The following is a 17,158-nucleotide window of genomic DNA, read 5'->3' as shown; positions in this document are numbered from 1 at the left end:
AAAGAGGACGCAGATCTGTCCTAAAATGTCATTCGGACAAGGTGTCGATCTTCGAGGGGGGGGGGGGGGGGCGCTTGTCTGGATGGTGCGACCTGACCCATCTCGTTGTGTCCTGCGGCCTCCCACGAACCACTCTGAACACAGCCGTTCACTGCCGAAACACTTCGTCCCTCACGAGTAGCAATTTCCCGGACGGATGCATCACATTCTCTCATGGTAGACGGCGCCCTCCTGGAAACTCATTAGTTCGACGGTAAGGTTCACGCATACGTCTGGGACGCATCCCACACGTCTGCTCAAGTCACACTGATCCATCACCTTCAGTTTATAGCGGCAACAAGAGCCGTAGGTACATTTTACCGGTAGGTGGTGTTCCACCGCGATATCGATGTTGACCTTGAACCTGCAGGCTGACATGGTTCATATGCTAATCATTTCTACAGGACATACTGATGTATGTGTCTCATGAATACGAACTCCCTGTCCAGTACTTGAAGGTGTTATGTTTTTTTCTGAACGCGAGTGTACAGCGCGATGACGCTGGAACTGGAGGTAGCCACTTTGTATTTGTATTTTTCTTGTTTCGACCTCGAGAATAGTGGCACGTGTGGCGTGACGCAAGTTATGAGGCGACATTGCGGCAGTATCTTAGATTAAATGCCAGATCTTTCTCCAGTTTCTCACGAAATTACGGCCTGCGACACTAATGATTGAATTTGTCACTCGTGAAAGTTGAACTCTGTTGCCCCTTCGTACAGTTTGACAGGAATCTGTCCCTCTCTCTTCCTATCACACACTTCACTCCTTCATTCGAAACACAAAGAGTGTATTACAAAAGCATCATTGTCATCATAAAGACAAGTATTTTTTCAAGTGTCGTATGAAGATAACGACCACCACATGCAATCCATACTATTAAACCGCTATCCTGGATCCCAGTACCAGTTGCACGTTTCCTGTCTAATGGCTTCCAGGGGAAGATAAATTTTATACTCGTATTTTGGGTAATTCTTGACCGAATGTAAGATTTTGAAGTACTGTCATAATCTACTCAATAAGAGGCATGCAGTTGTACGGTATTCAGTAAGTAATGCAACACCTTATCTTCTCAGACAATTTCGGTTGAAAGAAAGTGGGTTTTATTGTGAGACTTCGTGGAATACTCCTGCTTCAGCCCATATAGTTTGATGAATTTCCGATAGATGGTGGCGCTGTATGTAGATTTAAAAAAAAAGAGTCTGTTACCGAGGTGTGCCGAAAGCAGAGAACTGTCACTGAACTTCTTTTGGCGGATAACATGAGCCTCGCAGATATTCATAGGCGCTTGCAGAATATCTATGGAAACCTATTAATGAAAAAAAGCACGGCGAGTCGTTGGGCGAGGCGCCTGTCAGCTCTGCAAGGTCGCGTAAACATGTCCGTTTTCCCGCGTGCCAGCAGACGGCACACAGTTGCCATACCTGCAATGTCGGAACGTACGGACACACTTATTCGAGGCGATCGTCACGATCAGACACGTCACTGCTCAACTGAGCGTCTCTGTTGGTAGTACGTAAACACTCGTCCACCAATTGCGGGTACTCAAATGTATGTGCCCGCTGAATTCCTCGCCGCTTAAGAAAAGACCATAAAGAGCAACGAAGGATCATCCGTGCGGAACTGCTTCCGCGTCACTAGGCTGACAGTGACAATTATTTGTCAATCATAATGACAGGCGGTGAAACACTGTTTCTTCGCTTCTAACCGGAAACAAAACGGCAATTAATAGAATGGCGCCACCCACCTCTCCTCCGAGAAAAGGGTTCAAAGCCGCACCCTCACCTGATAATCATGGCGACGGTCTTCTGGGACTGTGAAGAGGTCGTTTTATGCAATATCCTCCCTCACGTTGCAAAGAACAACTCTGAAGTGCGTTGCGCTACTCTCAGGAAAATGAAAAAAGCACTTCAGCATGTTTGATGCCACAAAAATGCAAACGAACTTTTCCTTCGCAATGACAATGCAAGGCCTCACGCAAGTTTGCGCATCGAGACGAGCTCACAGAACTGCACTGAACTGTTTGCACACAGCATACCACTTATACCACTGAATGCACCCGCAAAATTATATTATTGAACGAGTCTTAGCCTAGCGGTCAAAGGCGCTGCAGTTTTGGACTGTGCGGCTGGTCCCGGCGGAGGTTTGAGTCCGCCCTCGGGCATTGGTGTGTGTGTTTATCCTTAAGATAATTTGGGTTAAGTAGTGAGTAACCGTAGGGACTGATGACCTTAGCAGTTAAGTCCCATAAGATTTCACACACATTTGATTTTTTTTTTTTAACGAGTCGTAGTTCAGGAGATATTAAGTCTGAAATATTGACATGCCTGAAAAACCAACTTCTGCCTAAAATGTTGCGAAAATTACCAATACTATATACATACAATATTTGATGATAAGAGCGCTTGGTAACTTCCACAGACTTAATCATAATTTGAAACCTTTCCTAGTTTTTTCTCGCTTACATGCTGAAAATCAGATATTTAACACTTTATCTCATTCGTAATCAGATGTTTGAAGCGGTTTTATAGATGGGCATTAGATTTTTCAAAGGCTCGTGGACTTACTGGTGTTACACTGTGCGGAGCATCAACATCAACGCAGGATACTGTAACTGTTCAAGAGATCATTGTGTGCACACGCGAACGTCTAGTAGCGATATTCAAGCATAACAATCAAATATTAGGTTGTTACAATTGGGGAATATACGAAGTAATAATTTGAAAGTTTGTCAACATTTACTGTATCACACCACAGAACCGTTACTGAGATGAAGGGGAAGACAAAGTAGCAGTGGAAACAAGTAAGCCACTTACCCTGATAACTATGGAAGGAAGGTAACAACAGCCTTCCATTATCGAAATATTTTATGAAGAAATTCAAACTATCCGGTAATAGACGTAGAAACTTCCTATGCAGTACTTAACGCAGTTCTGTTATGTTATGCAAAACTTACGGTAGGCAGCACTCAACATTTATGTCTCCACATGTTTCCTGGTGAATGTTGTTTGTGTACACACTTCTACATTAATGTGGCCATCATCGATTTTCGACGTCAATGAGCAACAAGCAGTCACAGACGGCAGATGCAACCACTGGCAGTGGAGGGCATATAAAACACGTCGGGAGGACCGGAAGGACATGATCATTGGCTTTCGGACCAAGGGTGGAAGCATTTCCGAAACGGCTGAGCTTGTAAACTGTTCGCACGCCGCCGTAGTTAAAATATATCGTGCATGCCAAAATGGCATTATCGGAAACTGGCGCAGAGGTAACAGTGGTGCACCACGGGCCATATGTGACAACCTGCGGGGGAACTAACGACCGTTCAGGGAACGTTACTGCGTGTGGTCCTCTGCGGCATGTATTCATACTGCCTCTTATTCATCGGCGACGGAGGCTGGTGTTTGTACGGCTCTGCCGCAATTTGGCGTCCACTGAGTGGTCTTTTCAGATAGATCAGTTTCTTTTGCTCCACTGTACAGGCAGCCGTTGGCGTGTACGGCCTGCAACAATCGTCGAATGGTTCAGGCCGATGCATAGAGCGTTACGATACCCTTACAGGCAATTTTTTTTCCCTCGGCATGATGGTATCTACCACCACGACAATGTAACCTTTGAACCAGCTCGAAGTGTACGTGCATGGCTCGAAGAACACCAGGTTGAGTTGACTGTACTCCTATGCCGTCAGAAATTCCCATGTTTAAATCCAATCGAGAATCTGTGAGGCCAACACGATTGTGTTGTGTGCGGAATTGTTCCTCAACCGAGAAACCGAGCGCACCTGCCCATGGCACTGGAGTCGACATGACTTCACATCCCTGTCTGTATCTTCCAGGACCTCAGTGACACGCTTCCTCCACGTCTGTGCCGTAAAAGCTGGTTATTCAGGACTTTCAGAGGTCGTTTCAATGTGACTGGACCTTTTATGTTAGTGATAATGTATAGTATTTATCACTGAAACATCTGACCACAGTTACCGTGAGCTTGAGAGCAGCACAGTATGTGTCACAATTATGTCGTTATTTCTGTGTAATAGCTCCGAGTACCTTCCGCCGACCGCTGCCTCACCTTGGCTAGCTCCAGTACTGAGAGTGCAAGAACGAACGACGTTGCCGCTAGCACCAGGTCATTAACGTTGGATTGAGAAATCAGTCGAGCCGCCAACACATCGTCCTAACGATTCTGTGTACTAAGTCCCAATCCTTCAATAAAAGTTACTTGCCGTTATCAGAAACTGATGCGTTACACTCTACACACACACACACACACACACACACACACACACACACACACAGGCAGAGGATCTAGCAATGGAGGTGAACGCTGCACGATTCGTACCTGCTTAAAGATTCACAGTATTTATCGCCACATTAAGCGTAAGGGTTTGCGTAACCAGTTCAGAGCATACAAGGAAATGAAAGCAGTAAACCACCGTTGTCTACTGGTCACCGCAACTCTGCGTCTTCAATCAGGGGGTTAGCTGCCCACTGTAATAAAAAAACTGAGTTAATGGATCAACGACGAACTTTAACAAGCTTCACGGGACGTCCACCCCTATCAAATACAACGACCAATAACGAACAGAATGAGATAAAAAGAAAGAAAATGGGATAACGTCTTTGAGTAGCAACGAAAACGCCCTCAGTCCCAGGTTCGAAACGCGGCACCGCTTAAATTTTGATTAATAATCGGCATTGGAGGCCGTAGAAGTCACCCTTATATCACCAACGGCATTGTCAAAGAGGCCGGAGAAGCCGACAGAATTTCAAGACACTCCTCCTTGGGGTTGTAAAATGCCCCTAAAGGCGGAAGAATCAACAATGATCAACGTTATGAAATTTCAGAAGGCAATGGAAACCACTGCATTAACGACACACAAATTCTATCTACAGGACATGCTGCCTGTAATTGCAAAAGTGTCATCATGTTCTCTCCACTGCCAAAAGATCCGGGGTACTCCCCCATCAGTTGGATTTCCGTAGTGGTGGTGGCTGTGCGTTGATGGGGGGATGGGGAGGAAGGAGGGGAGCGGCGAAGGGGGAAGGTAACCATGAGAAAGAGATTTAATAACCAATGAAAGGATAACGTTCTACGAGTTTGGACGAGGAATGTTAAAAGCTTGAACGTGGTAGGAAAGTTAGAAAATCTGAAACGGGAAATGCACAGCCTCAATCTATAGGGGTCAGTGAAGTGAAATGGAAAGAAGACAAATATTGCTGGTCATATGAGTATAAGGTAATATCAACAGCAGCGAAGAATGATATAACGGGAGTAGGATTAGTTATAAATAGGAAGGTAGGGCAGAGAGTATGTTACTGTGAACAGTTTCGTGGTAGGGTTCTACTTGTCAGAATCGACAGCAAACCAATACCGACAACGACAGTTCAATTATACATGCCGACGACGCATGCTGAAGTTTAAAAGATAGAGAAAGTATACTAGGATATTGAAAAGGTAGTACAGTACGTAGACGGTGACGAAAATCTAATAATGATGGGGAAAAGTAGAAGAAAAGGTTACAACATAATATGGCCTTGGGACAAAGAACGACACAGCCGAAAGTCTAATTGATTTCTGTAATAAATTTCAGCTAGAAACAACGAATACTCTGTTCAAGACTCACAAGAGGAGGAAGTATACTTGGAAAAGGCCAGGTGAGACGGGAAGATTGAATACATCATCGTCAGAAAGAGATTCCGAAATCAGATACTGGATTGTAAGGCGTACCCAGGAGCAGATGTCGACTCAGATCACAATATAGTAGTGATGAAGAGTAGGATGAAGTTTAAGACATTAGTCGGGAAGAATCAATAGCAAAAGAGGTTGGATACAAAAACAGTAAGGAATGATGGGATATGCTTTAAGTACCCTAAAGCTATTGATACAGCAATAAGGAATAGCTCAATATGCAGTACAGTTGAAGTATAGACCTCTCTAAGAAGGTCAACTGCAGATGTTTCTTTTTTCGATAGGTACAGAGAAGGTAACTCCAAAGAAACCATGAGTAACAGAAGAAATTCCTCGGCTGATCGATGAAAGAAGGAAGTAAATAAATGTTCATAGAAATTAAGGAATAGAGAAATACGAGTGGCTGAGGAATGAAATAAACAGGAAGTGCAGAGAAGCTGAAACAATATGGCTGCATGAAAAGTCTGAAGGGATCGAAAAACAAATGATTGTCGAATGGACTGACTCAGCATATAGGAAAGTCAAAAACATTGATATCCTGAAAGAAAGTGAAGAAGAATTACATGAAATGCTGAATGGAATGAACAGCCTAATGACTACAGAATATGGACTGAGAGTAAATCGAAGAAAGACGAAAGTAATGAGAAGTAGCAGGTTACATGAGAACAGCAACAAACTTAACATCATGTCTGATGGTCAGGAAGAACATTAAGTTAAGTTCTGCTACATAGGCAGCAAAATAGCCAATGACAGAAATAGCATGTAGGACATCAAAAACAGACTGGCACTGGCAAAAGGTCATTCCTGGCCAAGAGAGTCTACTAGTATCAAACATATGCCTTAATTTGAGGAAGAAATTCTCGAGTACAGCTTTGTATGCTAGTGAAGCATGGACTGTGGGGAAAATCGGAACAAAGGAGAATTGCAACATTTCAGATGTGGTTCTACGGACGAATGTTGAAAATTAGGTGGACTGATGAGGAATGAGAAAATTCTGCGCAGAATTGGAGAGGAAAGAAATATGTGGAAAACACAGACAAGGAGAAGGGACAGGATGATAGGACATCTGTTAATACGTCATGGAATGAGTTCCAAGTTACTAGAGGGAGCTGTGGAGGGCGAAAACTCTAGAGATTTGTTTACATCCAGCAAATAATTGATGACGTAGGTTGCAAGTAGTGCTCTGAGGTGAAGAGGCTGGCACGTGCGAAGAACTCGTGGCCGGCCGCATCAAACCAGTCAGAAGACTGGTGTCGCAAAAAAAAAAAAAAAATGACAAGGTGCTTCCGACTATCGCTCTATTATTCATACTTATGTATTAACACCCAAATTAATGAACATCATGTTCTCACTGGATCCAAACACTCTAAGAAACTCAACATCAGGTTACCTCTGTACAATCACGTTTAGACAAATTTTTCACGTAGTTCCTCGGAAACGGTAATAGAGCAAATGCGAGAATACCCTCAAACGGTCGGATCAAACGGCGCAAGGTTTCCATGACGTCAATGGCTTTCAAAACTAGTCCTGCAGAGTGAAAAATCAATTACCTCTGGTATTTCTGTTACGATAAGTATCGGAAGTGAACATTTGAGAACAATTACGCACCAGAATGTTATATGTACTCTCCTAATTAAAAAATTGTTATTTAGTTTAACAAAATAACTGCCACATATTAGGAGCAAAACTCTTAATTATGTAGTATGCGAAAGATGATTAGTTTTTAGCCTAGATTAATGTTTCATATCGTTCTAGATATTTCCGATCAATATACGACCATTTCCATTTGCACAGAGTACTGGCGGAGTACAGACAACTGTTTATCCGTGAGTCCTCGAAGCAGCTGAGTCACTGTTCCACATGTCACACCCAATTTCAAGAACCACATGTTAACGTACACTGGAAAATTAATATTCCTACTTTGTGGGCCGCCGGCCGCGGTGGTCTAGCGGTTCTAGGCGCTCAGTCCGGAACCGCGCGAGTGCTACGGTCGCAGGTTCGAATCCTGCCTCGGGCATGGATGTCTGTGATGTCCTTAGGTTAGTTAGGTTTAAGTAGTTCTAAGTTCTAGCGGACTGATGACCATAGATGTAAAGTCCCATAGTGCTCAGAGCCATTTGAAACATTTGAACTTTGTGGGCCATTATGTCTGTCGATACAGGACTACTTCTAACCCTGGGCATCTTTACGGACCACATATTTCATTTTGGTTTTATGTGAACTATCGTGTTCAACAAAAGGTCGCTGCGCTATTACTATTATAACCTATTGAAATTATACTGCACATGGGTATGAATAAAAGGTGCTCTGGTCAACAAAGGTCTTACACGCACACTAACAGTGCGGTGGGAAACTTTTAGAGATGGAAAAAGTCATGGCATAGAAAAGGGCAGTGTATTGGCGGAGCTGTCGTTTCAGATGATTCAGGTGGCTAAGTTTACGATGTGATTATGGCCGCACGACGGTAACTAACAGACTTTGAACGAGGGACTGTAGTTGGAGCTAGACGTATGGCGCATTCTATTTCGGGAATCGTTAGGGAATTCAACATTCCGAGATTCACAGCCGAGAATACCAAATTTCAAGCATTACCTGTCATCACGGACAATGCAGCAGCCGACGGCCTTCATTTAACGACCCACAGCAGGAGCATTTGCGTAGAATTGTTAGTGCTCACAGACAAGCAACACTGCAGAAATCAATGGGACATACGACGAACGTATCCGTTAGGACAGTGCGGCGAAATCTGGCGATCATGGGGTATGGCAGCAGACCGCTGTCGCGAGTGCCTTTACTGACAGCATGACATCCACTGCAGAGTCTTTCCTGCACTCATGACGATATCGGTTATCGGTTGGGCTCTAGAATGGAGTACCGTTGCCTTAAGAGGCGAGTCCTGTTTCAGTTGGTAAGAACTGTTGGTAGGATCTGAGTGTGGGGTTCAGACCCCACGAAGTCTTGGACTGAAGTTGTCAGAAAAGTACTGTGCAAGCTGGTGGTGGCTCCAAATGGTGTGGCGTGCGTTTACATGGAACTGACTGGGTTCTCTGGTACAACTGAACCGATCATTGACTGGGAATGGTTTGGTTCGACTACTTGGAGACCATTTGCAGTCATTCGTGGACTTGTTGTTCCCAAACAACCATGCCATGTCACTGCACCACAATTGTTCGTGACTGGGTTGAAGAACATTCTGGGTAATACGAGAGAATGATTTGGCCACACAGATCACCAGACAGGAATCCCATTGAACAGTTATGGGACATAATCGAGAGGTCAGTTCGTGCCGAAAGTCCTGCACCGGCAGCACTATCGCAGTTATGGCTCGATATTTCTGCGGGCGACTACCAACGACTTCTTGAGTCCTTGCCACGTAGAGTTGCTCCACTACACTGGGCAAAAGAGGTCCGACACTATATTAGGAGGTATCCCATGACTTGTCACCACAGTGTATCTGATACCCTAAAAATGAAATGTCTTAACATTTTGAATTTGCGTACTCCTGGGGGATACGACCTGTTTAGGGTCATTTCTTACCGACTTAGTTGCACAGGAACTCCTAAGATGTTTATTCTGCAGTTCCTCTCTCTCGTATCCACAAAATTTGTCCATCGTGCTAAGTGCCAACCGTTTACTACAGGATAAAAGGACTGTTCTAGAGATTTCCACGCATTATGGTATTCAGCGATTCGCATCTGTGACGCGCGTATGTGTTATCTAATGTTTTCCACCCCTCCTCTAGTTTCTATCCTTTTTCATACTTCTAAAACTACTAAAGAACTTTCTTTGATCATTCTCCTACATAAACGCCCCACCTGCATTAATTTTATGTTCATTATACACTGCCTGACAAAAGAAGCGAAGTATCGAGAAGACATTGTCGAATGTCAATGTAATTTCGTGCACGCGCATTACATCGGCTGGTATGCAAATACAAGGGTTGGAACTTCAGTAGTGGCAACTATTTATTTACAGCTCGTACAAAATAGGTACGTATTTCAAAGTTTTACTGACCTTCAAAGTAGTCACCAGCGTTGTGTATAACCAGTTGCCAGCGATGTGGAAATCGTAGGATACTCTTGACAGTTCGAGCGGCGCGATCTATTGCCCGACGAATTTGTAGCAGTTCTGAAGCGAATGCCGTGAAGTGTGTCCTTCAGTTTAGAAATCGATTTGAACTCGCGAGGGCTTAAGTCAGGGGAGTGCAGCAGGTGGTATAGCACTTCAGTCAAACAAATCAGTAACGGCTTGCACTTTACGCGCTTGAGCATTGTCCTGCAAAATGATGATCAGGTCCTGCAGAAAGTGTCATCACTTCTGTCTGTAAGCTGGTCGTAGGTTGTGTACCAAAAATGAACAGCATAGAGAAGTGCGAAGAAGCAATTTTTCCCGTAATTTAACTTTTTTTTTGTCTAATCGGAAATGTCATTGATACGCATTTGCACCGCTTGATAATGAGCCACGGTGGCAATAACTACTTCTGGAAATATGGAACAGTTGAGTAGCCACCTTGGAAGCTGTAATTGTGGTAGTCATATAATAAATAAAAGATGTGCAGCAGAAATGAAGATAATTGTCAAATATTTCAAATGTGTGTGAATTCCTAAGAGACGGAAATGCTGAGGTCATCGGTCCCTAGGTTTGCACACTACTTAAACTGACGTATGCTAAGAATAACACACACACACCCATGCCCGAGGGAGGACTCGGACCTCTGGCGGGAGGGGCCGCGCAATTGCGTGACATGGCGCCTCAAACCGCGCGGCCACTTCGCGCGGCTAGAAATAGTTCAGACAGCGTCTGTGTTCAGAAGCAACGGTACAGAGCATTTTCGCTCAATAAGCCTTCTACAATCCGCTTATAATCTTGTCGAGAGCTCTGAACCTAATGAAATATTCTATAAAAATACTTTGATATTTTTTTTCCCCCCGCTGCACAGCAATAATAGAGAACCTAATGTAATATTCTATAAAAATACTTTGATTTGATATATTTTTTCCCGCTGCACAACAACAATACAGTTCTTTCAGACTGAACGGAAATATAATTAAAAAATAGTATGTATTCATACATTTATTTATCACCTAGCATTAGATTAATTGGCTACTTACCGCAATGACATCGTTATGCTACTGACAATTAACGTGCAACGGAATCCAAACACCACACTCACCCAGCGGAGCTTTTCTGCCTACTGGCGGCTGCTAAGGCGATGCAGTCCCCGCAGGACTCGGAAGACTACTGGTCGGCCACGGCTGACTAGAAGGTACGCGGCTGCTGCAATCTTCCCCTCAACCCCCCCCCTCCCTTCCACTACCCCCCCCCCCTCCCACCTAACCACACTCCGCGGTCCTCTCGACCTGACTGCCTTCCTCCTACACTCCAGCAACACTCCTTTCTACTACACTGGCGCCAATGTAATTGTAGCGCGTCCCAAAACTACAAACATGCACAGCACACTAACTCGTCGTAAAAGACATAGAAGTAAAATGGGTAGTGGGTCACTGAATATGATCTCTGGTGTTGTCGAGCCCTGAACGGAGAGTAGCAATTTCGCCAAGACGCTCTGGATCGCTGTAATGTACGTACGGCACGACAGCTTTGAGTCACAGAATTGTACACTGTGTTCCGAAAAGAATAATCTTATTTCACAACACTACGTCTCCCATGTGGATGAAGACAGAAACTTGGGATGAATTATGTACTTTACTTACGACTACGAAGCCGTTATTTTCAGAAAAACTATCCGCTTATAGAGGGGCGTATCTTCCACAGGAAAGCGGACTTACGATTAAGAACGAAGACTTTCTTTACCGTTCACAAATGTACAATTAATCGTGCATCGGACACACGACAAACTCCAGATCATAAAGAACTTTTTATAGAAAAGACAGCGTTCAAAATTATTTATTGACTGGTTTCGATAGACACATCTGTTCTTCAGGTCTTCAGAAATGTCTTTGGCTGTACGTCATGTTCCACTGTGAGTTCATTACGCCACGTTAAGATTTTAGTGAAGAGTATATTTCACATTCCATACAGGTTTGTGAAAAATAAAATTAATAAAATTATGAACAGATTCGTCACAAGTAAATATATATATACAACTGAAATGCATTTCGTGGAACTTGGCATATATATGTATACACCACTCCTTCGATGCTTGTCAGTTGAAACCCACAATATATAGTAAAGTTGCACATTTGTACTGATGTTCACATTCACATGACGAGCGAGGCTTATCTTGGAGCCTTCTAACTCGACACATATAACGCAACTCGGGTAAGAAGGTGCCAAGAGCCCTTCACTAGTCATGTGAATGTAAACATCGGTATATATGTGCAGCCAGCCGGAGTGGCCGAGCGGTTCTAGGCGCTACAGTCCTGAACCGCGTGACCGCTACCGGCGCAGGTACGAATCCTGCCTCGGGCATGGATGTGTGTGGTGTCCTTAGGTTAGTTAGGTTTAAGTAGTTCTAAGTTCTAGGGGACTGATGACCTCAGAAATTAAGTCCCATAGTGCTCAGAGCCATTTGAACCATTTTTTATAAATGTGCATTTTTACTACGTGCTCTGGATTTTAACAAGCATCAGAGGAGTACTAGATGTGTATACATACTAAGTTCCATTAAGCAGCATTTTAGCTTAGTATATTTTTATTTGCGACAAATCTGTGTGTAATTTGAAATATACTCTTCACTAAAATGTTAACACGGTGTGACTAATGAACGGACTACGGGTGATGATGTTTGGTTTGTGGGGCGCCCATACAAAATCCCAAACCTTCCTCAGCCCAATTTCGCCACTGTCATGAATAATGATGAAGTGGTGAGGGTAACACAAACACCCAGTCATCTCGAGGCAGATGAAAAATTCCTGACCCCGCCGGGAATCGACACCGGGACCCCGCGCTCGGACGAACTATGGACGATTACGTACAACCAAAGAATTTTTTGAATATCTGAAGACTATACTTTTACCTGTCGAAACTGATCGACAAGTAATAGGTTTGAACGCAATATTGTCTGTGAAGTATTCCTTTAAAGTAAAACTTTTTCCATTCGATAGTGGTAGTGCGGTGCAGCAACCGGTTTTTGATTGTTCCAGAATGAAAACAGTCTTGGTTGCAAAGTTGTTTAATATCAGAAACGCGTTTCGTCATTTTGGTGTATCACCAGATTGTTGGAAAAGCACCTGCATATGTAACTAATCCGTCATAATGCCATGAAAATGGAAAGTGACCACATATCCAGTTACTTTTACGTCCAATTTGCATTTTATATGGGTTTATGTCGGATGGGTTACCTGTCCAACTACATATTCAACAATCTGATGATGCACCAAAAGGATGAAACGCGTTATTGACATGAAATAACTTTGCAACTAAGAGTGTTTTTATTCCGAAGTTCTTAAAATACAAACAGATCGCTTCTTCTCGTTATGAGAAACTCAATCCAGATCATATTCAAACTCACTCCAGGCTTTTGTGAACATGTCTTGAGTGACTGCATAGTCTGCCGTTGCTTTGCTTTTTCATTAAAAGTAGTTGTAAGGCGAGGTACATATACGGGGCCTTCTACAGGCTGCACTAAAATGATGACACGCCATGACATCAGGCGACCTTCGAGGCCAGCTGTACAGTACGAGATCCTTACGCTCCTTTCAGCCGACCTGCCCTTGAGACTGTTCACTGTCAAATGCTTTCAGATGTGAGTACCAATGCGGTGGTTCCCTGCCTATTCAGAAATGAAATTTTAGGTGTATTCTCGAGGCCGTGGTAAAAGCCAGATCTCCAACATATCCAGGACGTGATTCCCATAACCGTCTTTTCCATAAAAAAAGAACAGGCTGACATTCTGTTCTCGGGAAGCACTACAAAATCAAACTAGGAGAGCTATAACAATTGAATATCGTAAGTTTTGAAATACGCCTAATTGATGTCGTGTACATGTTCTACATCTACATGGATACTCTTTAAATCACATCTAAGTGTTTGGCAGAGGGTTCGTCGAACCACCTTCACAATTCTCTATTATTCCAATCTCGCACAGCGCGCGGAAAGAATGAACACCTATATCTTTCCGTACGAGCTCGGATTTCCCTTATTTTATCCTGGTCATCGTTCCTCCCTATGTAAGTCGGTGTCAACAAAATATTTTCGTATTCGGAGGAGAAACTTGGTGATTGGAATTTCGTGAAAAGATTCTGTCGCCTTTCTTTTATTGATGTCCAGCACAAATCCTGTATGATTTCTGTGGCACACTCTCCCATATTTCGCGATAATACAAAACGTGCTGCCTTTCTATGAACTCTTTCGATGTACTCCGCCAGTCCTACCTGGTAAGGATCCCACACTGCGCAGCAGTATTCTAAAAGAGGACGGACAAGCGTAGTGTAGGCAGTCTCCTTAGTAGGTCTGTTACATTTTCTAAGTACCCTGCCAACAAAACCAGTCTTTGGTTAGCCTTCCCCACAACATTTTCTATGTGTTCCTGCCAATGTAAGTTGTTCGTATTTTTAGGGGTACAAAATTGTTCAAATGGCCCTGAGCACCATGCGACTTAACTCCTGAGGTCATCAGTCGTCTAAAACTTAGAACTAATTAAACCTAACTAACCTAAGGACAGCACACACATCCATACCCGAGGCAGGATTCGAACCTGCGACCGTAGCGGTCACGCGGTTCCAGACTGAAGTGCCTAGAACCGCCCGGCCACACCGGCCGGTTTTAGGGGTGCACAATAGCTTTATTAACGCAATTCAGAGGAATGTCTAACCCTTGGCTACCACGACGGGTAGACCTCTGTGGGCTACATGCACTATTCTACTTCTTGAACGAACACAGTGGGGTGAACTATGTGTTTCTCTTAACATAAAGAATAAGTGAGAGTTTAAGTCCTGGACCCTCGGCGAAAATCACGACTCAGAGTTGTAACCCAATTTCACCTGTTGACACGGAGAATCCACAACATCTTTTGTTGGTGTTAGAAATCGACTCGATACACACTCCGTAATCAGTGGGCGAGAGGGCAAGATAGCTGGACGAAGGAGACCCCCCACCTCCAACCACAAGTACATCAGGTGCCAAGGTAAAATTTTAGTTTCAATGCGTTACTCACAATTTGTCCTAAGCATGTCTCTTCATTCGAGTATAAAATATAGTCTTGTGTAAATAAGATGCTCTATTGAAACACCCTGTATTTACACTACTGGCTACACTACGAAGATGACGTGCTACATACGTGAAATTTAACCGACAGGAAGAAGATGCTGTGATATGCAAATGATTAGCTTTTCAGAGCACTCACACAAGGTTAGAGCCGGTGGTGACACCTAAAACGTGCTGACATGAGGAAAGTTTCCAATCGATTTCTCATACGCGAACAGCAGTTGCCTGGTGAAACGTTGTTGTGATGCCTCGTGTAAGGAGGAGAAATGCGTACCATCACGTTTCCGATTTTGATAAAGGTCGGACTGTGGCCTATCCTGAATGCGATTTATCGTATCGCGACATTGCTGCTCGCATTGGACGAGATCATTTGACTGTTAGCAGAATATGGAATCGGTTGGTTCAGGAGGGTAATACAGAACGCCGTACTGCATCCCAACGGCCTCGTATCACTAGCAGTCGAGATGACAGGCATCTTATCCGCATCGCTGTAACGGATCGTGCAGCCACGTCTCGGTCTCGATCCCTCAGTCAGCAGATGGGGACGTTTGCAAGACAACAACCATCTGCACGAAAAGTTGGACGACGTTTGCAGCAGCATGGACTATCAGCTCGGAGACCATGGCTGCGGTTACCCTTGACGCTGCATCACAGACAGGAGGCCTGAGATGGTGTACTCAACGACGAAACTGGGTGCACGAATGGCAATACGGCATTTTTTCGGATGAATCCAGGTTTTGTTTACAGCATCATGATGGTCGCATCCGTGTTTGGCGACATCGCGGTAAACGCATATTGGAAGCGTGTATAGGTCATCGCCATACTGGCGTATGACCCGGCGTTATGGTATGGGGTGCCATTGGTTACACGTCTCGGTCACCACTTTATCGCATTGACGGCACTTTGAACAGTGGACGTTACATTTCAGATGTGTTGCGACCCGTGGCTCCACCCTTCAATCGATCCCTGCGAAACCCTACATTTCAGAAGGATAATGCACGACCACATGTTGCAGGTGCTGTACAGGCATTTCTGGATACAGAAAATGTTCGACTGCTACCCTGGCCAGCACTTTCTCCAATTTCTCACCAATTGAAAACGTCTGGTCAATGGTGGCCGACCAACTGGCTCGTTACGATACGCCAGTCACTACTCTTGATGAACTGTGGTATCGTGTTGAAGCTGCATGGACAACTGTACCTGTACACGCCATCCAAGCTCTGTTTGACTCAATGCCTAGGCGTATCAAGGCCGTTATTTACTGCCAGAGGTGGTGGTTGTGGGTACTGATTTCTCGGTATCTATGCACACAAATTGCGTGAAAATGTAATCACATGTCAGTTCTAGTATAATATATTTGTCCAATGAATAACCATTTATCATCTGCATTTCTTCTAGGTGTAGGAATTATAATGGACAGTAGTGTATTACCGACAGCATGAAGTTAGTTTTTGCCCGGATTGGTATGTAGTCATACACCAGATGGTAAATAAATTGTTTAAATGATGTATCACATGTACATCTGTGAACATAAATGGACTCAGACTAAAGTTGTGCAGGAATTTTTTGTGATTTGTGGTTAGTTCCTATAGGACCAAACTGCTGAGGTCGTCGGTCCCTCGGCTTACACACTGCTTAATCGATCTTTAACTAACTTACGCTGAGGACTACACACACACACCCCCATGCCCGAGGGAGGACTCGAACCTCCGACGGTGGAGACGCGCCGACCGTGGCAAGGCACATTGGACCGCGCGGCAAGTGGAGCAGGGAGTGAACGAATAAGTGTAAGCCTTATGGAACTAAAACGAACCTCAAATGTTAAATAATATCGAAACAATGATAAATAAAGGTGGCACTTTCGAAATTGGACATCTTTGTATAACTCTGATATCAAAATCTGCAGCTGGGCCCCATTAAGAGTCTTGTTGCAGCATGCTACGCTATGTAATGTGATGTGATTCGATCTTCCTTGGCGTGCTATCCCACTCTTTAAATGTGTGCTGTGCATTGCGCACATTTGCACTTCCCGCCGCTGGTGCAGAGTTTCCCGGCGGTTTAAGGTGGAGCACTCCACGAAGGTGTACTCACTACAAGAATACCAATGCAAGTGTCCAGGTGACCGATCTCTGAAGGCGTGCTGGGGCGAGAGTTTAATAATAGCCAGCAAGCAAGAGCCACTGGGACGAAGATCGTCGCGGAACAGGGCGTCGTCACCTGTACGTGAACTTCGCCTCCTTGGAGAGTAGACGGTGTCTTCCCA

The 17,158-nt window shown here is 44.2% G+C and overlaps 1 protein-coding gene across 1 annotated transcript in view; it reads right to left on the bottom strand.

Annotated features, from left to right (window-relative positions):
• LOC126480921 (alpha-tocopherol transfer protein-like) overlaps positions 1–10,964 on the bottom strand; it is a 127,954-nt gene extending 116,990 nt beyond the window's left edge. The window contains exon 1 of the mRNA XM_050104330.1: positions 10,901–10,964. The gene's annotated coding sequence lies outside the window, so the exon portion shown is untranslated. The remainder of the gene's footprint in view (positions 1–10,900) is intronic.
• Positions 10,965–17,158: the final 6,194 nt, after the last annotated feature.

This window comes from Schistocerca serialis, chromosome 5, assembly GCF_023864345.2.
Source record: "Schistocerca serialis cubense isolate TAMUIC-IGC-003099 chromosome 5, iqSchSeri2.2, whole genome shotgun sequence".
Classification (NCBI taxonomy): Eukaryota; Metazoa; Arthropoda; class Insecta; order Orthoptera; family Acrididae; genus Schistocerca; species Schistocerca serialis.
This window is presented reverse-complemented; position numbering and strand designations above follow the sequence as displayed.